At 41.4% G+C, this 21,634-nt stretch overlaps 1 non-coding gene across 1 annotated transcript; it reads left to right on the top strand.

Moving 5' to 3' along the window:
• Positions 1-1,918: 1,918 nt before the first annotated feature.
• On the top strand, positions 1,919-1,991 carry TRNAV-CAC. The gene has a single exon. It is a non-coding gene; the product is annotated as a tRNA-Val (tRNA).
• Positions 1,992-21,634: the final 19,643 nt, after the last annotated feature.

Below are 21,634 nucleotides of genomic sequence, written 5' to 3' on the forward strand. Positions count from 1 at the left end.
GTCTTGCTACTGTTTGGGATAGCACAATCCATGCACTCATGTAAGTGCTTAGAGAGCGCATTTGTGTAGGATTCAGCAGTCGTAACTGTATTGTCCACCTGCATGGGTGGCATGAAGTTCGCCACTTCCGTCTTAAGAAGCATGAAGTTGGCTTTGGAGAAATTTTTTACCGTGGTTTCCTTAATGGTTGGGGGTGGGGGTGGGATGCGGATATCTAGGGTGATTAGCTTATAGTCAGATTTGACCAATAAGGAGTTGATTTCAGGTGTGGAACACCGGTCACTCATGTTGGTAATGACTAGGTCTAGGATATTGTTGCCCCTGGTGGGGGTGTGGATAAGTTGATCCATGGCATTGGAATTTATGAATTCCAGAAAGCGTTGAGTGAAGGAGTTGGTACATGAGTAGTTTTCCCAGTTAATGGTGGGGTAGTTGAAATCACCCTTTATTAGGGTGTTTGTTTCAACCCTAATATTTTCCAGTATATCAAGAACAGAGGAGTGAGAATCCTGGGGCATGGTGGTGAATCTGTAGCAAGCTACAATTTGAATTGCAGTTTTGCCCAGAGTTATAACCTCGGATGCATTATGCTGCGCAACTAGCCTGGAGGTGTGGATATCCTTAATGAATATAGACACACCTCCACCTTTGGTGTTCTGGTCCAGGTTAGATGGCTGAAAAGTGTGGTATGAGTTATAACCTGGTAATGCAGGGGTGCTCTCCACAGCCTTGAACCAGGTCTCAGTCACTGCACAGATATCAATGTTCTCCATTTTAAGGAGTGCCTCGAGTGAGTGCATTTTGAGGTTTAGACTTCTAGCATTGAGTAGCATTACCCTCAGTTTTTCCTTGCCTGTTCCTGTTACGGTGGTGAATTTGTCATTTGAACCTTGCCTAAAAAAGGCACTATAGGGGCGGCAAGAGCCTTAGCCAGTATCCGGAATCCCAGGGGCAACAGGTGCAGGCCATCTCTGGCAAAGCATCGTGGTCTGTCGACCATGTTGTCCCAGGAAGTTAGATACTGGATCCCCTTAGAATGACACCAGAAACTTAACCAATTGTTGAAGTTTATTCCTTGTACTGCGGTATCATTCTGGGTGATGGCAGGATGCTACTCAGGGCTAGGGTCATACCTGCCTGGGCTACAAGATCAAAGAGCTCTTCCATGTCTCTTTTCATATAGTCCAGGGAGGTACATCTCAGGTCGTTCATACCAACATGGACAATGACAGAGTTATATTTGTACTTGTTGTGGTGTGACCTGAGTGCGTGGGTTATGTGGTGGATCCTGGCAACTGACAGGCAGCTGACAGTAACCATCTCCTTGTTGTTTGTGTTGATATACTCTATCAATTGAAATAGATCAGCTTCTTGTAGTTATGAGTTTGATTCTCTCTGCTTCTCTTTGTCTATTGTGTGATACTGACTATGTCACATAACCAGACAACGTTCTGGGGAAATTTAGTTATGCTCCTCAGTGATCTTCTGGATTGCTTCTCTAGCAACAACATGTAATTTAACATTCCACATTTTTTAAATTTTGACGTGGTTTTCAAAGGAGGTTACTGAAGTTAAGATTCTGCACTTTTTCTGGGGTGTATTGCCCTTGGATTTGCAAACAGCCCACAACATAGGGATTGTGGCACCCATATTAAAACAAGCCACCTCAAAATGACAGTCAATGACTTTATTTTTGATCATCCTGGTTTTTAAAGAACTGTCAAAAAGCTGACATAAACCTGTTTATGTTTTACAAATATCATGGCTTTTAAACTGAGACTAAATAAGCAAATGACTTAAGAAAAAAATTAGAATTAGACTTTGCTGATGTCATTACTGTTCAGCTACAAACTTCAAGTTTAGAGCAACAGATAAAGTTTTTCTTGGAGCATGAGACAAGGATATTTATGGATGAGCAGGTTCTGTAGTGTAGTGGTTATCACGTCTGCTTCACACACAGAAGGTCCTGGGTTTGAGCCCCAGTGGAACCATTATGCTAGTGCAAGATAACAAGATTGGGGTAGGCATGATGAAGAATAACAGATTCAATTCCAGTAACTAAAAATTCGTGGTTGACCCAGAGACACCCCAGACTCTGGAATAGACTGCCCATACATGTCAAGCAGAGCGCCTCTTTGGCCCTCTTTAAAAGGAACCTTGATGACTGGATGGGAGACAGGAAATGCACCCTGAGGATCACGTCAGTCACCCTGCTAGACAGGGGTCCAGGGAAGTAATACTGTGGGAAGAAATAGCCAGGGAATTGTTATGACTAGGCTTGTATAGGGCCTAAGGCCGATAGCCTAGTACCAACCTATGAACCTATGGATGCCAAAGTTGAGAGTTTACATCTATCCTGCTTAAATATAATTTCAGATAGTAAAAAACAATGTAATTTTTGATAATGTCATCTATACATATAATTGTCTCTTAACCTGTTTACACCCAACTTCATAACTACAATATTAACAATTTTTGTCCTACCTAGTTCTTCCCCTCTCCCCAATTTATTTGAATTTCCAAGCACTAACCACAAGATCTATTATATATTTGAAAAACCCACTAATACACCTCTTCAGATGCTCACTGTTCAACATTCAGTAATGTATAATTATCTTTTGTACTGTAATAGTTGACATTGGGAGGTGCGGTGGTGCAGCGGTTAGCACTGTCGCCTCACAGCAAGAGGTTCTCCAATTCGATTCTCGGCTGGGGTGCCTTCTGTGCGAAGTCTACATGTCCTCCCTGTGGTTGTATGGGTTTCCTCCGGGTGCTCCGATTTCCTCCCACATCCCAAAGACATGTTGTAGGTGGATTGGACACTCTAAATTGGCCCTAGGAGTGAGTGTATGCATGTGTGTGCCTTCTGTGGAAAGTTGGGGGCTGGGCTTGCAACTCGACACCGTAAAACTCCACTGTCAATTATGAACGGACAGGTGATGCGCTGTGGTGACCCCTAACCGGGAAAAGCCGAAAGAAGAAGACTGTAATAGTTGACTTTATTTCATAACAATTTAATCTACGTAGCAAATTTATGTATAATTGTTAATGGGTCTTACTTACTGTCTATTCCAGTATATTACTGAATATTTGTTTAAAATGTTTATAATATGTTGGACTCTTCCTCCCTGCGACTCTGCTAAAAGGCTTTTGATTAAACCCAGTCAAACAGGACTTCCAAGATGGCTGCACATTAAGTAACAACTTGTTTCTAGCTCTCCCAATGTGAATACAGAAACTCAGCAGAGAAGGCCAGTAGACTTGTGTTTATCAGTAAATTTCAATAAATGGCTAGTAAGTGTACTGCCTGGATGCCAGGAATAAAGAAATACAGAAGACTTGGAAAAAACTCAGCTATAAAATGTGAAAAAGAAACACTGACTGGGGAAAGTTCTGCAGATTTTCATCAAAAAGCAATGCAATCCTCAAACATGACTTCCAGTAACCTACAGGAAGCTATAAGACAACTGCATACAGACCTGGCTAAAATAAACAAAACACTGATACAGTATATCAACACAAACAACAAAAGGCTGGAAAAAGGAAGAAGCTTTAAACAGATATTCAGATGAGATGATAAAGCTACAAAAATCAGAGGACAAAATGAAGAAAAGGCTGGCTGAATATGAAACTGCTCAGGAAGAGATGTTTCAAAAAATAAAAGAATTAGAGGACAAAGCATGTAGGGAAAACTGAGATTTCAGCTATACCAGAGAAGCTGGAAGGAGTAGAGTGCATTAATTTTAAGAAAGCACAAATAAGCAACTGGAAAGGTATTTCTCAGCAGAAGCTGTTAGGTGAAAGGGTACTCCGTGTGTATGATCCAAACCTAACTATAAGAAAGCAACCTAGACCTTTAATAGTAAAGACGCAATCCTACCAGCAGAAGGAGTTGATTCTGACAAAACTGTGGCAGAAGGGCAAAATACTAAAAGTGGGAAACAGCACAGTGTTTGTGGAAAATGATTACTCACTGTGCACCAGATAGAAGAAGAGTAAATTCATTCCAACATTCATGGCATGTCAAGACGCAGGTGTGAGATTTAAACTGCTGTGTCCAGCTGGCTTTTAAGGTATTCTTCTCTGGAGGGACAAAATAATTTTTTCATGAAGTGCATGCTAAGGAGGAAATACAAAAGTTTGTCCAACAAAAAGTGAGCTGTGAAATAGAAGGAGATTCTGCTTATTGTTCTTCTGGTACTAAAGACCACAGAGAGACTGTACCTGTGAAACGTTTTCCAGTACTTCAATGGAAATCTAGAGAGAAGGAAGGGAGCATGAGAGTTGACTAGGAAAATCGAGAGTACATTAGAAATGAAGCAGATACAGAATTTGGGTGATGAAGAACAGTAATAAAACCAGTCACCTACTGTGGGATTACAGTGCAATAGTTATATTTAAGAATTGTGACAGAACAAAAGAATCTGGAAATATTGGATTTTTTCGAAATTTGTTCGACTTGTGGTGGACTCTAAAGTATATGCCCTACTTCATGTCATTAATGTTCAGAAAAATGCTTTAGGGAGGGGAAGAGAGAAAAGAATGCTAACTGTAAGTAAAGAAAACATTTATTTTCTGAATAGTACTGTATTTGTTGTGTATGGTTTCCTTTGCATACTATTTTTCTTTTTCTCCCCTCTTCTCTCTTTCTTCTTGTACAGTTTTGAGAAATATAGGTAATGCAATGTAAAAAAAAGAGCCTGGTAAAAAAGGTATGACAAAGTTAAAATTAATGCGCTTTTTCTCATTCCTGAATGTGGAAATGACTGGATTAAAGACCTTAGATTGATTAGTTTTAAGAGAGAGCAAGTAAATGAAAAATACTATTGAATACTATGAGGCTTTTTTTCTAGCAAATGCATGTATACTTAGTAGCAATTCTGCAGTTGGTCTTCATGTCTCCATGGACACTATCTAATAAAGAGAAACTGGAGAGAGACTGATGGAAGGGGATTGGCTGAGGGAAAAAGAACAGAGAAATTGGCTAGTGCATAATGTTCTCTGAAAGCAATCAGGGTTTTTCCCAACTGGGAGTGCTTTAAAGATAAGACAAAAAATAGACTTGAAATAATGTTATAAACAGGTGCTTTTGTTTTTTTTTTTTTCTCTTCTGTTTTTCCTTGTTCACTTTTAAGAAATAGGCACTGCAATGTAACAAAAATAAAGGGAGGTGGAAAAGATGGGGATAGAAGAAAGGTCTGGTTAAGAGAGTATGACAAAATAAAAATCAGTGTGCTTTTTCCCATGGTTGCATCGGGAAATGACTGGGTTAAGGCCCTTTGCATTATCCAGTAGCAAGTCTATTACAAAGCATGCAAATGAAAAAGAATATTGATTATTATATGGCTTTTCTTCTGTCAAACAGGGTATCCTTAGCAGTTTTGTCTCTGGTTTTCATGCCACTAGAAGACAATTTATAAAGAGAAATGGCTTAAAGAAAGTGTTACTGAAAGCATTCAAGTGTTTTCTTAGCTGGGAGACCTATAAAGATAGACAAAATCAGACAGCACTTACTAACAGCACAGGCTATACCATGCATCTTAGCATGACCAACCTTTCTTTATGGTTATCTCTAGCCTGTCTGGGTGTCTATCATCTTTGAACTTTTGTTCTTATTAGGAAGAAAAGACTTCAATATTTGAAGATGTACACAGTTTTGTGTGTTATTATTAAGCTGATAGGTTTTAGGGGATTTGGAGGGGGTGTCTGTTCTGTTTTAGGGCTTTCAAAAAATGCATAGGCTCAAACAGATATAACAAGAAACAACTGTATAAAAGACCAACCTGCCAAACAGTATATATGTAACATAATGTTATGTAACATAAAAGTTGGAACTACACATTTAACAAAAAAGCAGTTACAGTGGATATAAAAAGTTTGCATACCACTGTTAAAATGCCAGGTTTTTGTGATATAAAATAATGAGACCACAATAAAACATTTAAAAATTTTCCCAACTTTAATGTGACCTATAATCTGTTCAATTCAATTGAAAAACAAACAAATCTGTTAGGTGAACAAAATATAAAAAATAAAAAACGTACAATACGCTGGTTGCATAAGTATGCACACCCTTAAACTAATACTTTGTTGTGTGTGCACACCCTTAAACTAATACTTTGTTGAAGCACATTTTGATTTAATTACAGCATTCAGCCTTCTTGGGTAGGAGTCTATCAGCATGGCACATCTTGACTTGGCAATATTTGCCCACTCTTCCTTGCAAAAGGGCTCCAGATCTGTCAGATTGCGAGGACATTTCTTGTGCACAGCCCTATTCGGGTCACCCTACAGATTTTCTATTGGATTTAGGTCTGGGCTCTGGCTGGGCCATTCCAAAACTTTAAGTTTCTTCTGGTGAAGCCATTATTTTGTTGATTTAGATGTATGCTTGGGGTCATTGTTGTATTAAAAGGTGAAATTCCTCTTCATCTTCAGCTTTCTAGCAGACGCTTGAAGGTTTTGGAACAAAAGTGACTGGTATTTGCAACTGTTCATAATTCCCTCCACCTTGACTAAAGCCCCAGTTCCAACTGAAAAAAGCAACCCCAAATCATAATACTGCCACCACCAAGCTTCACAGTGGGGGTGGTGTTTTTCTGCTGATGCGAACTGCTGTTTTTGCGCCAAACGTACCTTTTGGAATTGTGGCCAGAAAGTTCAACCTTGGTCTCATCAGACCATAACACATTTTCCCACATGCTTTTGGGAGACTTGATGTATTGTTTTGCAAATTTTAGCTGGGCCTGGATATTTTTCTTTGTAAGAAAAGGCTTCCGTCTTGCAACCCTACCCCATAGTCCAGACATATACAGGAGATTGTTGTCACATGTACACAACCAATACTTGACAGAAATTCCTGAAGCTCCTTCAGTGTTGCTGTAGGTCTCTTGGCAGCCTCCCTGACCAGTTTTCATCTTGTCTTTTCATCCATTTTGGAGGGATGTCCAGTTCTTTGCAACGTCACTGTTGTCCCATACTTTCTCCACTTTTTGATTACTGTCTTCACTGTGTTCCATGGTATATCCAATGCTGTGGAAATTTTTTTGTACCCTTCTCATGACTGATGCCTTTCGACAATGAGATCCCTTTGATGCTTTGTAAGCTCTCTGTGAGCCATGTCTTTTGCTATAGCAGACAACTGAGTAAATGTCAGGAAAATCCTACTAGGACAGCTGAACTTTATTTGGGGTTAATCAGAGTCTCTTTAATTGATGGCAGCTGTGTACCCAAGAAGACTGAATGCTATAATTAAATCAAAAGGTGCTTCAACAAAGTATTAGTTTAAGGGTGTGCACATACAACAAAGTATTAATTTAAGGGTGTGCACACTTATGCAACCAGCATATTGTGCTTTTTTTATTGTTTATATTTTCCCCTTAACAGATTTGTTTGCTTTTCAATTGAATTATACAGGTTATAGGTCACATTAAAGGTGAGAAAAGTTTTGAAATGATTTACTGTGGTCTCATTTTTTATATCACAAAAAAGAAGTTATGTTCTTACCATAACGTTCCATGTGGAGTGTTCATCTCGTCTTTGTTCTTACACACGGGTTCGGAGCCGATCCTCGGCTCTGAGTCGGCCGCATAGCAAAGCTCTGCATCTTAGAGAAGCTCGAGACCAGGCTATATCCCACAATCCTCCCTGCCATTACTCAGATCTAGTTTGCAAGCAAACCAGACTAACAATAACCCTGAGGTGCTAAGGCTACATACTGCCACAAAAATTCAGAGACACCATCTCACTGACAAATTAACTAAAGGGTAACGAAATATACCCTATGAGGTAAGAGGTAATATATACTCGGAAGAGGTAAAGACATGTGGACCAGACTCTAGTCCTACTCGTTCTTCCAAACACGTGAGGGAGGGAAGGGGGGGGAATGTAAGAACAAAGGCGAGATGAACACTCCACATGGAACGTTATGGTAAGAACATAACTTCTTTATGTGCAATCTCGCCGTTTGTTCTTACACACAGGTAGCATCCCTAGCTCCATCACCCTGAGTGACTCATGGAAGAACGTTCCTGAGCACAGTGGAACCAAAAGATGTCCTGTCTTTGGAGGCTTTGTCAACCCTATAATGAGCGATGAAGGTATGTGGTTTAGACCACGTGGCTACTGCACAAATCATGTCCAAAGGCAGGCGAGCTGCATGAGCCAAGGAAGTGGAGATGGACCTAGTAGAATGGCCTTTAGGTTTGGTGGGCAAGGCCTGATTTGACTTAGAATACACAAAAGCTATACAAACAGTAAGCCATTTAGAGAGCGCACGTTTTGTAACTGCCATGCCCTTTTTATTGTCTGCAAATGCAACAAAAAGTTGATCTGTTTTTCTGTAGTCTTTAGTCCTGTCCAAATAAAATCTTAGCTGACTGTGGACATCTAACTTGTGTAGCATATATTCCAACTTGCTGGTATGGTTTTTGAAGAAAGTAGGGAGTTCAATGGACTGATTAATATTTATGACAGAACATACCTTAGGAAGGAAGGACGGATTTGTTCGTAAAGAGACTCTATCTGGGTGGAAAATTAAGTAAGGCGGTTTAATTGACAGTGCTTGCAGCTCTGACACTCTCCGAGCTGAAGTAACCGCTACAAGAAAAAGAGTCTTCCATGACAAAAACTTCAGGAGGCAAGAAGAGGCTGGTTCGAAGGGTGGCAACATTAGTTGTGACAACAACAAATTTAAATTCCATGGGAATAAAGGGTCTCTGACAGGCAGTCGAAGATGGAAGGAACCTTTCATAAAAGCCTTACAAAGCCTGTGGGACATAATAGAAGAACCGTCCTCACCAACATGGAAGTTGGATATGGCCGCCAACTGTACTCTTAGTGTGGAAGTAGAGGCTCCTTCGTGGAAAAGGATGGATAGAAATTCTAGAACTTTATGTAAAGGAGCAACCAAGGGGTCCAAGTGTTGACTAGATGCCCAGTACACAAAGCGTTTCCATTTACTCTTGTAGAGTTTTGTGGTGGAAGCCTTATGAGAGGCAACCAAAATGCGTTGAACTGCTGGAGAAAGTAGATCAGACCTGGCTAGGTGGGGAAGTGGAGCAGCCAAGCTGCTAGTTTGAGGGATAGAAGAGACGGGTGAGGAACTCCCGACGAATGTGTCAGTAGATCTGGTACTGGGTCCAGAATCCACGGTTCCTCTGTTTGATGGGCTTGAAGAAAGGGGAACCATATCTGTCGAGGCCAGAATGGGGCTATGAGTATAATTGTCCTTTCCAGGTTCATGGCTTTCTGAAGAAATTTGGGAATCAAGGGGGTAGGTGGGAATGCATATAGGAGACCCGGGGGCCAATCGTGTATCAGTACATCCCTGGGGACATCCCCTGGAGGGGGTAGAAGGGCAAAATAGCTTCTGCATTTGGTATTCATCGGGGAGGCGAATAGATCGCAGCAAGGCTGGCCCCATTTGCGGAAAATTCTTTCCGCCACCTGTAGTTTGAGGGACCACTCGTGAGGTAACAGGATGGCTCTGCTCAACCTGTCCGCAATGACGTTGGATGACCCCGGGATGTGCGTTGCTATCAGAAAGTGACCCGTGGACTCTGCCCATTGCCAAATTCTCATGGCCTCTCTGCATAATGGGTAAGATCTGGTTCCCCCTTGTTTGTTTATGTACCAGACTACAGACATGTTGTCTGTCTGAACTGCTACTGTTCCTAGAGGTAGGAGGGTTTGAAAGTGTTGCAACGCCAAGAACACCGCCCTCATTTCCAGAATGTTTATGTGCAGGTTGTACTCTATGTTGGACCATTCCCCTTGGACTGTTTTCCCTGAAAAAGTCCCCCCCCACCCTATCAGGGAAGCGTCCGTGGTTATAGTGGCCGTTGGATTCGGTAGAACAAATGGACGACCCATAGTGAGATCCTGAGTGGACACCCACCATGAGAGGTCTCGCTTGCAAAAATCTGTTACCAGAATCTCGTGCGTTAGGGGTAACTGCTGGAATGACCACTGCGTGAACAGCAGCCATTGGAGGAGCCTCATGTGCAATCTCCCCATGGGAACCGCAATCAGGGACGCTGCCATGAGTCCCAAAACCTTCAACACCAATTTGGCCGGGGCTTTCCTGCATTGCAGTAGAAGAAAAACCTGTTCCTTGAGGAATGAAGCCCTTACTTGAGGGAGCTTTACCAATGTTAAGCGCGTATCTAGGTCTGCTCCGATGAATGAAATATGCTGTGAGGGCAGTAAGACAGATTTTTCAAAGTTTATGGAAATCCCTAGGTGGTAACAAAGGTTGACGGTATAGTTTCTGGCATGTATGAGGCGACGCTCGGTGGTGGTGGTGAGGAGCCAGTCGTCCAGATAGGGAAACACCCGGAATCCTAGACATCTCAAGTGAGACGCTACCACTGCCATGCATTTGGTGAATACCCTGGGGGCTGAGGTGAGCCCAAAGGGCAGGGCTCGAAATTGAAAATGACTGGCTCCCAGCCAGAAGCGCAGGTGATCTCTGGACGGTCTGGCCATCTTGATGTGGTAGTACACGTCCTTGAGATCTATCGAGCACATCCAGTCGTCCTTCTGTAAAAATGGAAGGATCGATTGAAGCGTGACCATCCGGAACTTTTCCTTCTTCACGAAGGTATTGAGATTGCTGAGATCCAAAATGGGTCTCCAGTCCCCTGTCTTTTTTGGAACTAAAAGAACCTTGAGTAAGTTCGGATCCTTTTGGTCTGCGGGACTGGCTGAATGACTCTTTTGAGCAGCTTTGAAATTTCTATTGCTGCTGGGCCTGCAGACAGGGTGGCACATCTGGAGACCTTCTTTGTTGGGGTGGAGTTGACATAAAGGGTATTTTGTATCCTCTGGTTACAATGCTTTTTACCCAGGAGTCTGAGGTGAGAGTTAGCCAGGCCTGTGGGTATAAAGCCAAGCGACCCCCGACTGCCTCCAGAGCAGGACAGTCGGGTCGCCATTCAGGCGTGCTGGAAAGGCTTACCAGGGATAGTATCCCTGTCGCCTTGGTTCTGGGACTCCCTCTGCCGGGCGTCTTCCATGTCTGCCCCCCCCTCTGCCTCTGGGGGGGGGTTCACTCTGTGTGGCCTGGAAAGATCCCTGAGTTCTACGGAACCACATTTTTCCGCCTCGTTGCCCTTTGGGGTACGGTCTAGATGGAACGGAAAAACGGACTCCGACAGCAGACAGAGTCTTTCCTTCCTGCTCACACCGAGTTAATGTCTCTTTCACTTTGGGCCCAAAAAGAGTGGCACCATCAAAGGGGGCATTGGCGAAAGAAGACTTGAAGGCTTCCGCAAAAGAGCACAGCCGCATCCTGGATTGTCTTCGTAGAGCAATCTCTGAAGCTGCGGCCCTACTCAACCCTTCAGCCGCATACGAGATGAGCCTCATGGACGAGTTCACTACAGAGGTAAGGGTGTTAAGTTGTGCTGTTACCTTATCTGAAACAGCAGCATCTGTGTTACCCTGGAGGGTATCTCTCAGCTCCTTGATGAGATCCCTCTGTAGTGGTGTAAAATGTGTCAAATAGTTTAGCGAACGCATGGAAAAAGTCGCTGAACTAAATACACGCTTCCCGTATCTGTCCATAGTCCTAGAATCTTTATTAGGAGGATGAACAGAAGAGGAAGACTCCGACATCTCCTTTTTAGTGGCTGCGGCCACCACCATAGCGTCAACCGGGACTCCTTTGGTGAGATAAGTCTTGTCCTGGGGAGCGGTAATAAATTTACTTGGTTTTCGAGGGACCGGTTCCACTGTGTCCGGTGTCTCCCATGCCCGCCGAGCAATCAAATCCATTAACTCATTGAAGGGCGGAGTAACCCAGGAGGTAGAAGGTTGAGCACCAAATGCCTTCAGCAACACCGACTCGTCCTCAGTGGGGGCTAGGGACTGCCAATCACCCCTCTGTTTTAATATCTCCAAGATGTCCGCAAATGAGACATCCTCGGAGGGGGATTTTGGGGACCCCTCTGACTCATCCAAGTCAGTGTCAGAAGTTAGAGATTCCTGTGGGGAATCTAAGTGCCTCCTCTTGCACAATCTTTTCCTCGGAACCTCATCGGAGGGAGATTCCGGTGAGGCCTCCGAGGAACAGGGGGCATCCTCTGGGGATGGCTGAGACAATGGTGCTCCATGCTTTGGATGTGTCGTGGGAACAGAAACAGAGAGCGGCTCCTTAAGGGAGGGAGAAGACGCGTCCGATGAAGTGGTTGTCTGTGTAGACAAAACCTTCCTCATAAGGTCAAAAACCCCTGAACCTCGGGTCGAGGACTCCCCCGGTCTGCAAGAACATGGAAGAATCCGAGACACGGGGCCCATGGGTCTTGACCCCGAGGACGGAGTCGAGCCGATCTGCGCTGAGGCCCCGAGAGGGAGAGTCTGCACCGAAAGGTCGGTACGACTCTCGGTCCCAGAACCAAGGAGAGATCGTCGACTCCGCGACTCACCTATAGGTTCCGATGGAGTCGAGGTAAATGGTGTTGATCGTGCAATGGACGGTTTCGGCACCGAGGGCTCCACTATCATCGGCTCATCCTCTTCCGGCTCCGAAGACTGGTTGGGTCTCGAAGGAGGACCTGTTGGAGATAAGGGAAGGCCTTCTAGTTTCGACACCAATTGGGAGGAAACTGCAATCAATTTGGAAAGGGCCGTGTTCTCCATAAGTTTCTGCATGACACGATCCACATCAGTATCAGATAATGGTCTGGAAGATCGGGTCGAAGGGGCCGAAGATGGCACCGACCGAAGGATAGACAGTGGCGGTAGTTCCGACACCGGTTCCAAGACCTGGGGCTCAGTGAGAGATAAACGTTCGACGCTCGGCCCCGAAGTCTGTGGAACCGGCGAACAAACTTTAGAAGATGTACTCGGAGCCGATGACATGGGCTCTGACATCTTCGACCCCTTCGAGGACTTAGAAGCCTGGTCAGACTTGTCCAAGGCCTCCTGGAAGGCAGGCTTAAGAAGTCCCCTGTCAATAAGTTTCCTGCGTCTATCTGTCATGACCCTCCCACTGAAGGAATGGCAAATAGAGCAATCCTCTTGCAAGTGGAGAGGGCCAAGACAGTAGACGCAGGAAGTGTGGTTGTCAGTGATGGACATTTTTTGTCCACACTGACACCTTTTAAAACCAGACTTGGCTTTTTCAGACATAACAGTAAACTGTAAAGAAGAGAGAATTTAAAGTTTAATAATTTTAAGTTTAAAGAGAATTTACAGTTAAAGCTATAGGTTAAAGTAAGGGTAGGCCCCAAAAGGGAAACCTATAAAAAACTAACTACAATATACACACACACACACTATAGTATAGAAAATAAAATATCAAAAAACTATAGGAGTATAAGAACTTTTGTAACAAAAAAAAAAGACTATCTTATCTGTCTAACAACAATTTCTCTGGTCCGAGCTCTCTGAGTGATGTGACCCATTGCAGCGGCAAACTAGATCTGAGTAATGGCAGGGAGGATTGTGGGATATAGCCTGGTCTCGAGCTTCTCTAAGATGCAGAGCTTTGCTATGCGGCCGACTCGGAGCCGAGGATCGGCTCCGAACCCGTGTGTAAGAACAAACGTTGAGATTGAACACTCTCACATACTGGGCATTTTAACAAAGGTGTGTAAACTTTTTACATCCACTGTATACAAAAAAAATGATGATAATAATAACTATTATATAAGAAAATGATGCCTTCTGTAATGTCTTTCAATGTGAATGGTCTTACAGATAAATATAAAAAAGAAAGAGTAGTGAACTATATTAAAAAACTGTAGAGTGCAAATAGCTATGCTACAGGAGACACACCTAGAAAGAACTGAACATGTAAATTTGATAAAGAAATGGCTTCAGGATGGTTGTTCAGCGGAATATATGGAGCAAAGGAAAAAAATAGTACTTATATTAATGGCAAGAAGAGCTCCAATAGTGACAAAAGGAAAAAAAGATAATAATAGAAAATATATATAGTACTAAGGGGCTACTGGCAAGTGAGGAGGACTACACTGGCATGCATTTACATTCCACTTAAAACTGCTATCATAGAGCTTAAGAAAATTCTGAGAGAAATAATCACCTTTCAGCAAGGAATATTACTTATAGGTGGAGACTGGAATTTGGTTTGCAACAGTGAAGATGTGTCTGGGGGGCCTGGAATGGAAAATATAACACAGGAGGGTACATTTTTGAAGAAATTTATGAAAAGTGTTGGCATGGAAGATGTGTATTCAGTACTAGGAGTTTGGAGTGAATTTACATATTATTCACCGAGATACAAAAACTGGGCTAGCTAGATAGATTTTATATCTCCCAGGAACTTGTGCATTAATTGAAGGTCTTGAAATGCACCCAATAACTATTTCAGATCATGCGCTAATAATAACTCAAATAAAAACGCACGGTAATATAATAAAAATGAGACACTGGCATTTTCCCACCTATCGGTTAAAAAGAGAAGAATTTAAGGAATAGATTTTGGACATAATTCAGGAGCTACAAGAGAAGATGGAAATTTCTTCTTAAAATATAGCTAGGGAGCGGGACAAAATTAAAGTGGAGTTTAAACTAGGGTGGAAATAAAGGAAATGGAGATATGGTTAAGAAGTAACAAGAATTATTAAGAGGGAATGACAGATGTTATGTATTGCAAAATAGGGGGCATCACTCAGAACAAGAAAAGAAGCATCTGCAGAATGCTAAACAGAAAATAAGGGATTGCCTCAATAATATGCACGAGTTTAGGAAGATTGCTGTTAAGCAACTGTTTTTTGATAATAATTCTAAAGCAAAAAAAACTTTTAGCATAAAGATTCAGGCAACAGAAAGTGGATAGGGCTGTCACCCTGTCACCAAGCTTAAGGAGCCTATAACTAGGAAGATAACAAGAGATCCTGTGGAGGTATTAGAAATATTTAGGAACTTTTACGAATGTTTGTATAAAGCAGATAAATACATAAATCAAGAAAAGGTACAAATGGAAATCTTTATGGAAAAATTAAATATGCCAAGGTTAGAGGCAGATGAGGCTCAATTAGGACAGTAAGAGATGAGATAAAAATGCCTATGTATAACCAATCTACAGGAAAGTCCCCAGGAATAGGTCATATTCTTGTGGATGTTTGGAAGCTAGGAGTGAAAAAACTGATAAAGATCTGGAAGGTTTTAACAGTATTTTAAGAGGAGGAGAAGTACCAGCATCCTGGAAGAAAGTGGTGGTAATGATAATACCTAATGAGATACTGGAGTAAGGCACAGAAGAGCAGGAGAGTCATGATGTATAAAAAAGCCGTTTTATTCCAAAAACCAATCTCGTTTAAAACACCAAAGAAACCGCAATTTGAAACATAATTTGTTAAGAGCTTTCGTCTCTATCAAATCAGAGACTTCTTCAGAACATCTTTTTACTGCTCAAACTTTGTTTTAAATACATTAACACTGATAAACACGCCCCCTAACTACACATATTGAACAGCCAGCTTCGTATAATGCAAAATATATATGCAAGTACTAAACATGTATTTAAATATTAAAGTATTTAAAATGACTATCCACACTAATTAAACTATAGATCTGTATAATAATATGTATAAAAGTATTTTAACTTTTCAAATACCAATTAACCATGGACAAACCATATAAAATTATAAAAATATATAAAATAACAAGCATTTAAACATTTATAACATAACATACATTTCACCATCGTTTTATCTTTCCATAGCTTTTAGTTTTAAGAAGCATGACAGGGAAAATGAATCATTTAAGCCAGGCCACTGTGTGGCGTTAGTTTTAAGTTGCCACATTGCTTCTTGCTTTTCTAGATATACTGCCCATGGGCCGCCTCTTATATCTGTCTCAATAACTTCTAAAACAACAAATTTAAAGGAGTGGTCATTTAATTCCATACAATGTTTAGACAATGCATTTGTATCTTTCTTATTCCTTATGTCCCTTAGATGTTCATATATACATTTTTTCAGCTTCCTCTCAGTTTTCCCGATACAGAAACAGGGACACGTCATACAGAAGCCACAATATACAACTTTTTCAGTATTACAAGAGCATCTTTTATTTAACCTAAAACTCACATTGTTAACATTAAAAGTACACGCTTCCCAAATATGTGGGCAGTAGTTACAAGAGCCACATTTTTTCATACTCCCACTGTACAGGCATTTTGAAGTTATTTCTAAAATATTTTTAAGACATTTCCCTTTCCTATAAACAATATTTGGTTTCTCCCCAATGTATTGTCTTATATCTTTATTATTCGAAATTACAACCCAATTTTTAAATAATATATCAGCAATTCATTTGCTGGAATTATTAAATGTTGTAATAAAAGCACTATTAAAATTATTACTATTTATATTATTTCTTTATGTATCAAACATGGGCTCACTTAAAACAGAATCCGCATCTTGGTTAGGGGTATTTATACTCACAGTATGGCCCATTCTTTCTTCTTGATATTGGTTAAGTAGAGGTAAGAAATGGCCCCCTTCATGTTTATTAATTACTTCTATCATAACCTCATTTATTAGGTTGTAGGGGTATCCTCTTTTTAAAAACATTTCCTTTAATACATCACATTCATTCAGGAAGCTATCAAATAGGGTCACTATATGTGCAGCTCTTACAAATTGCCCCTTAACCACAGCTTTTTTCTGTTTATGAGGATGGGAGCTGTCAAAATGCAGGAAGCTATTTGAATATGTGGCCTTTCTAAAAATGTCTGATTTAAAAACCTTAGAGTACTTATCTTTCAATAGCTTCACATCTAAGAAATATAATCAAATCCAATACTATGAGTACATTTCAAAAACATGGTTGATCCATTAACATACTCTATAAATGCATTCATTTTTTCAACTGGTCCATCCCAGAAAATAAAAATATCATCCAGAAATCTCATATAACATTTACAGTGCAAGAAGTAAGGTGAATTAAACAGGAACTTCTTTTCCCACTGTAGCATAACCATATTGGCATATAAACCACCACAGGCTGAACCCATAGAGACCCCTTCCATTTGTAAGAAATATTCCTTATCAAAGAAAATAAAGTTATTATATAGTCATCATCATCTTCTTTCGGCTGTTCCCGTTAGGGGTCGTCACAGCGGATCACCTGTTTCCATTTCTTCCTGTCCTCTGCATCTTGCTCTGTCACACCAACCACATGCATGTCCTCTCTTACCACATCCATAAACCTTATCTTAGGCCTTCCTCTTTTCCTGTTACCTGGTAGCTTCATCCTTAGCATCTTTTTCCCAATATACTCAGCATCCCTCCTCAGCACATGTCCAAACCAATGTAATCTTGCCTCTCTGACTTTGTCTCCAAACCTTCCAACCTGGGCTGACCCTCTAATATACTTATTCCTAATCCTGTCCAACCTCGTCACACCCAGTGCAAATCTTAACATCTTTAACTCTGCCACATCCAGCTCTGACTCCTGCCTTTTTGTCAATGCCACTGTCTCCAACCCATATAACATAGCTGGTCTCACTACCCTCTTGCAGACCTTCCCTTTCACTCTTACTGGTACTCATCTGTCACAAATCACTCCCGACACTCTTCTCCACCCATTCCATCCTGCCTGTACTCTCTTCTTCACCTCTCTTCTACACTCACCATTACTCTGAACTGTTGATCCCAAGTATTTAAACTCATCCACCTTCGCCACCTCTACTCCCTGCATCCTCACCATTGCTCTATCCTCCCTCTCATTCACACACATATATTCTGTCTTAGTCCTGCTGACCTTCATTCCTCTTCTCTCTAGAGCATATCTCCATCTCTCCAGGGTCTCCTCCACCTGTTCCCTACTCTCACTACAGATCACAATGTCATCTGCAAACATCATAGTCCACGGGGACTCCTGTCTGATCTCGTCTGTCAAACTGTCCATCACCACTGCAAATACGAAAGAGCTCAGAGCTGATCCTTGATGTAACCCCACCTCCACCTTAAACGCATCAGTCACTCCCACCGCAGACCTCACTGCTGTCACACTAACCTCGTACATATCCTGTACCACTCTTACATACTTCTGTGACACTCCTGACTTCCTCATACAATACCACAACTCCTCTCTAGGCACACTGTCATATGCTTTCTCTAAGTCTACAAAAACACAATGCAACTCCTTCTGACATTCTCTGTACTTCCCCATCAACACTCTCAGAGCAAACATTGCATCTGTAGTGCTCTTTCCTGGCATGAAACCATACTGCTGATCACTAATCATCATGTCCCTTCTTAACCTAGCTTCCATTACTCTTTCCCATAACTTCATGCTGTGACATCAATTTAATCCCTCTGTAGTTACTACAGCTCTGCACATCACCCTTATTCTTAAAAATCGGTACCAAAACACTTTTTCTCCATTCCTCAGGCATCCTCTCACTTTCTAAGATTTCATTGAACAATCTGGTTAAAAACTCCACTGCCATTTCACCTAAACACCTCCATGCTTCCACAGGTATATCATCTGGACCAGCATCCTTTCTGTTCTTCATCCTCTTCATAGCTATCCTTACTTCCTCCTTGCTAATCCATTGTACTTCATGATTCACTATCCGCACATCATCCAACCTTCTCTCCCTCTCATTTTCTTCATTCATCAGCCCCTCAAAGTACTCTTTCCATCTCCTCAACACACTATCCTCGCTTGTGAGTATGTTTCCCTCATTATCCTTTATCACCTTTACCTGCTGCACATCTTTCCTAGCTCGGTCCCTCTGTCTAGCCAGTCGGTACAGGTCCTTTTCTCCCTCCTTAGTGTCCAACCTTTCACACAACTCTTCATATGCCTTATCCTTAGCCTTCACCACCTCTCTCTTTGCCATGCACCTCATCTCCTTATACTCCTGTCTACTTTCTTCATCTCTCTGACAATCCCACATCTTCTTTGCCAACCTATTTCTCTGTATACTCTCCTGTACTTCCTCATTCCACCACCATGTCTCCTTGTCGTCCTTCCTCTGTCCCGATGTGATACCAATCACCTTTCTAGCTGTCTCCCTTACTAGCTCTGCTGTAGTTACCCAGCTATTTGGTAACTCTTCACTGCCACCAGTGCCTGTCTTAACTCATCCCTGAACTCCACCTCACAATTACCCTTTTTCAATTTCCACCATTTGATCCTTGGTGCTGCCCTCACACTCCTCCTCCTCTTCTTGATCACCAACGTCATCCTACAAACCACCATCCTATGCTGCCTAACTACACTTTCTCCATTCACCATTTTACAGTCTCCAATCTCCTTCAGACTGGCCCTCCGACATAAGATATAATCCACCTGTGTGCATCTTCCTCCACTCTTGTATGTCACCCTATGCTCCTCCCTCTTGTTAAAATACGTATTCATCACAGCCATGTCCATCCTTTTCGCAAAATCCACCACCATCTGACCTTCTGCATTCCTTTGTTTAACACCATACCTACCCATCACTTCCTCATCCCTTCTGTTCCCTTCACCAACATGCTCATTGAAATCTGCTCCAATCACCACTCTCTCACCCTTGGGTACAGTCATCACCAATTCATCCAATTCACTCCAATATTTTTCTTTCTCATCCATTGCATACCCAACTTGTGGAGCATATGCACTAACAACATTCATCATTACACCATCAATTTCTAGCTTCATAAACATCACTCTATCCGACACTCTTTTCACCTCCAAAACACTCTTCGCATACTGTTTCTTCAGAATAACTCCTATGATATTTCTCCTCCCATCCACACCATGATAAAACAATTTGAACCCACATCCGATACACCTAGCCTTACTCCCCTTCCATCTTGTCTCTTGCACACACAATATACCAACCTTCCTTCTGTCCATCATATCAGCTAGCTCTCTACCTATACCAGTCATACTGCCAACATTCAAAGTTCCAACCCTCACTATCACAGTCCTAGCCTTTCTCCTCTCTTCCTGCCTTCGGCCATGCCTTCCTCCTCTTCTCCTCCTTCGGCAAACAGTAGCCCAATTTCCACCAGCACCCTGTTGGCTAACAGTACTGGTGGAGGTCATTGTTAACCCGGGCTTCGACCAATCCAGTATGGAAATATTTACTGGTGACTGCATGAAATGATTTGGCGAAGTTTTACACCGGATGCCCTTCCTGACGTAACCCTCCCCATTTATCCGGGCTTAGGACCGGCACAAAGAAATGCACTGGCTTGTGCATCCCCAGTGACTGGTAACTCATATGTATTTATAGCACTTTGGGGTATTCCCTTCCCAAATAGAATTCAAAAACCATTTGACTCCTGTTTTATTAGGTATGACAGTACAGACTTCTTTCACATCTATTATTATAAATACACCCCCTTCGATGTAATCAAGTGTATTAATTCTCGTGAGGAAATCCCATGAGTCTTTACATAATAATAACTCTTCTGAAAGTAAAGCTTTTAGCTTAATATCTAAAAATTTAGCTATAGGTTGTGTGATGGATCCTCGAGCATCCACAAAGGGTCTCATAGGTGGATCATACAAATCTTTATGAATTTTGGCTAAGCCAAAGATGGTGGGTATTCTAGGGTGGGACACAGTAATGTAATTAAATTCATCTATTGAGATGCTGTCCTCTATAAGTAAGTCATTTAGCTCCTTTCTTACTCTCAAAGCTCCATTAAGTTCATTTAAAGAAACTTTCTTATATGATTTACTATTCAGGACATTTTTCATTTTGTCCTTATAGGATTTGATGTCCATTATAATGATGCCACCACCGTTATCTGATTTAATAATCCTTATCTCTTTATTAGCTTTTAGATGCTTGAGCCTCTCACTTTCATCTTTAGTTAGATTATATGTGATAGTAACAGAAGCATCTCTAACCAAATTCCAAAAATCAATCTCAGATAGATTTTCAAACAAAAGTAAGGTTGCATGAATCGGCGGATTGTATGTGCTAGAAATATATAGTGGATTCTTAGTGAATTCAACATTATAAAAAAGAATATTAAAATTCAACTTCCTAACAAACTGTTTCAAACCCACAATAGTATTACTAACATCAAAACATCGTGCAGGAACAAAAGCAAGACCTCTTGCTAGTAAATCACATGTATGTTGGTCAACTGGGCACAGTTGAAAAATTAAAAACTTTAAAGTCCCCTTCAGAATTTTCATAAATAACAGGACAGTACAGGACAGTCTCACATAAATACAGAAAACATCTAAACTAATCTTATTAAGTTCCTATCTATCTCTAAGAGAAATCCCTGTAATCTAAGTCTTATTTACAGAGCCAGGCAAGTGCTGATGAGAGGATGTTTTTAGATCCAAAGACAAATACAAAATGCCCAAACTCACTCTCTGAGATAGTTCCCAAATTACTATCAAACATTTCTCCTGAGTTATCTCAGATTACATCATTCTTTGTCACCTCTGTGTCAAAAAATACTTATTTTTCAGAAGTTTGCCTGGAACTGGAAGTCGTAAAACAGCTGAACACTTTTACCTTTGAAACCTGTAATTATTTCTGTTTCCAGACAATAGAAAGAATCTCTATCTGCAGACATTCTGTCTCCTAGCTGACATAAACACCACTGTAAACAATTAACCTATTTTCTTAGAGATTGCAAGTTAACTCTGTTCTTTTCCAGTAGGGTACACTGTGATTACACTCCTGAAGCTC

This window comes from Protopterus annectens, chromosome 13.part0, assembly GCF_019279795.1.
Source record: "Protopterus annectens isolate FY-2018-M chromosome 13.part0, PAN1.0, whole genome shotgun sequence".
Classification (NCBI taxonomy): domain Eukaryota; kingdom Metazoa; phylum Chordata; order Ceratodontiformes; family Protopteridae; genus Protopterus; species Protopterus annectens.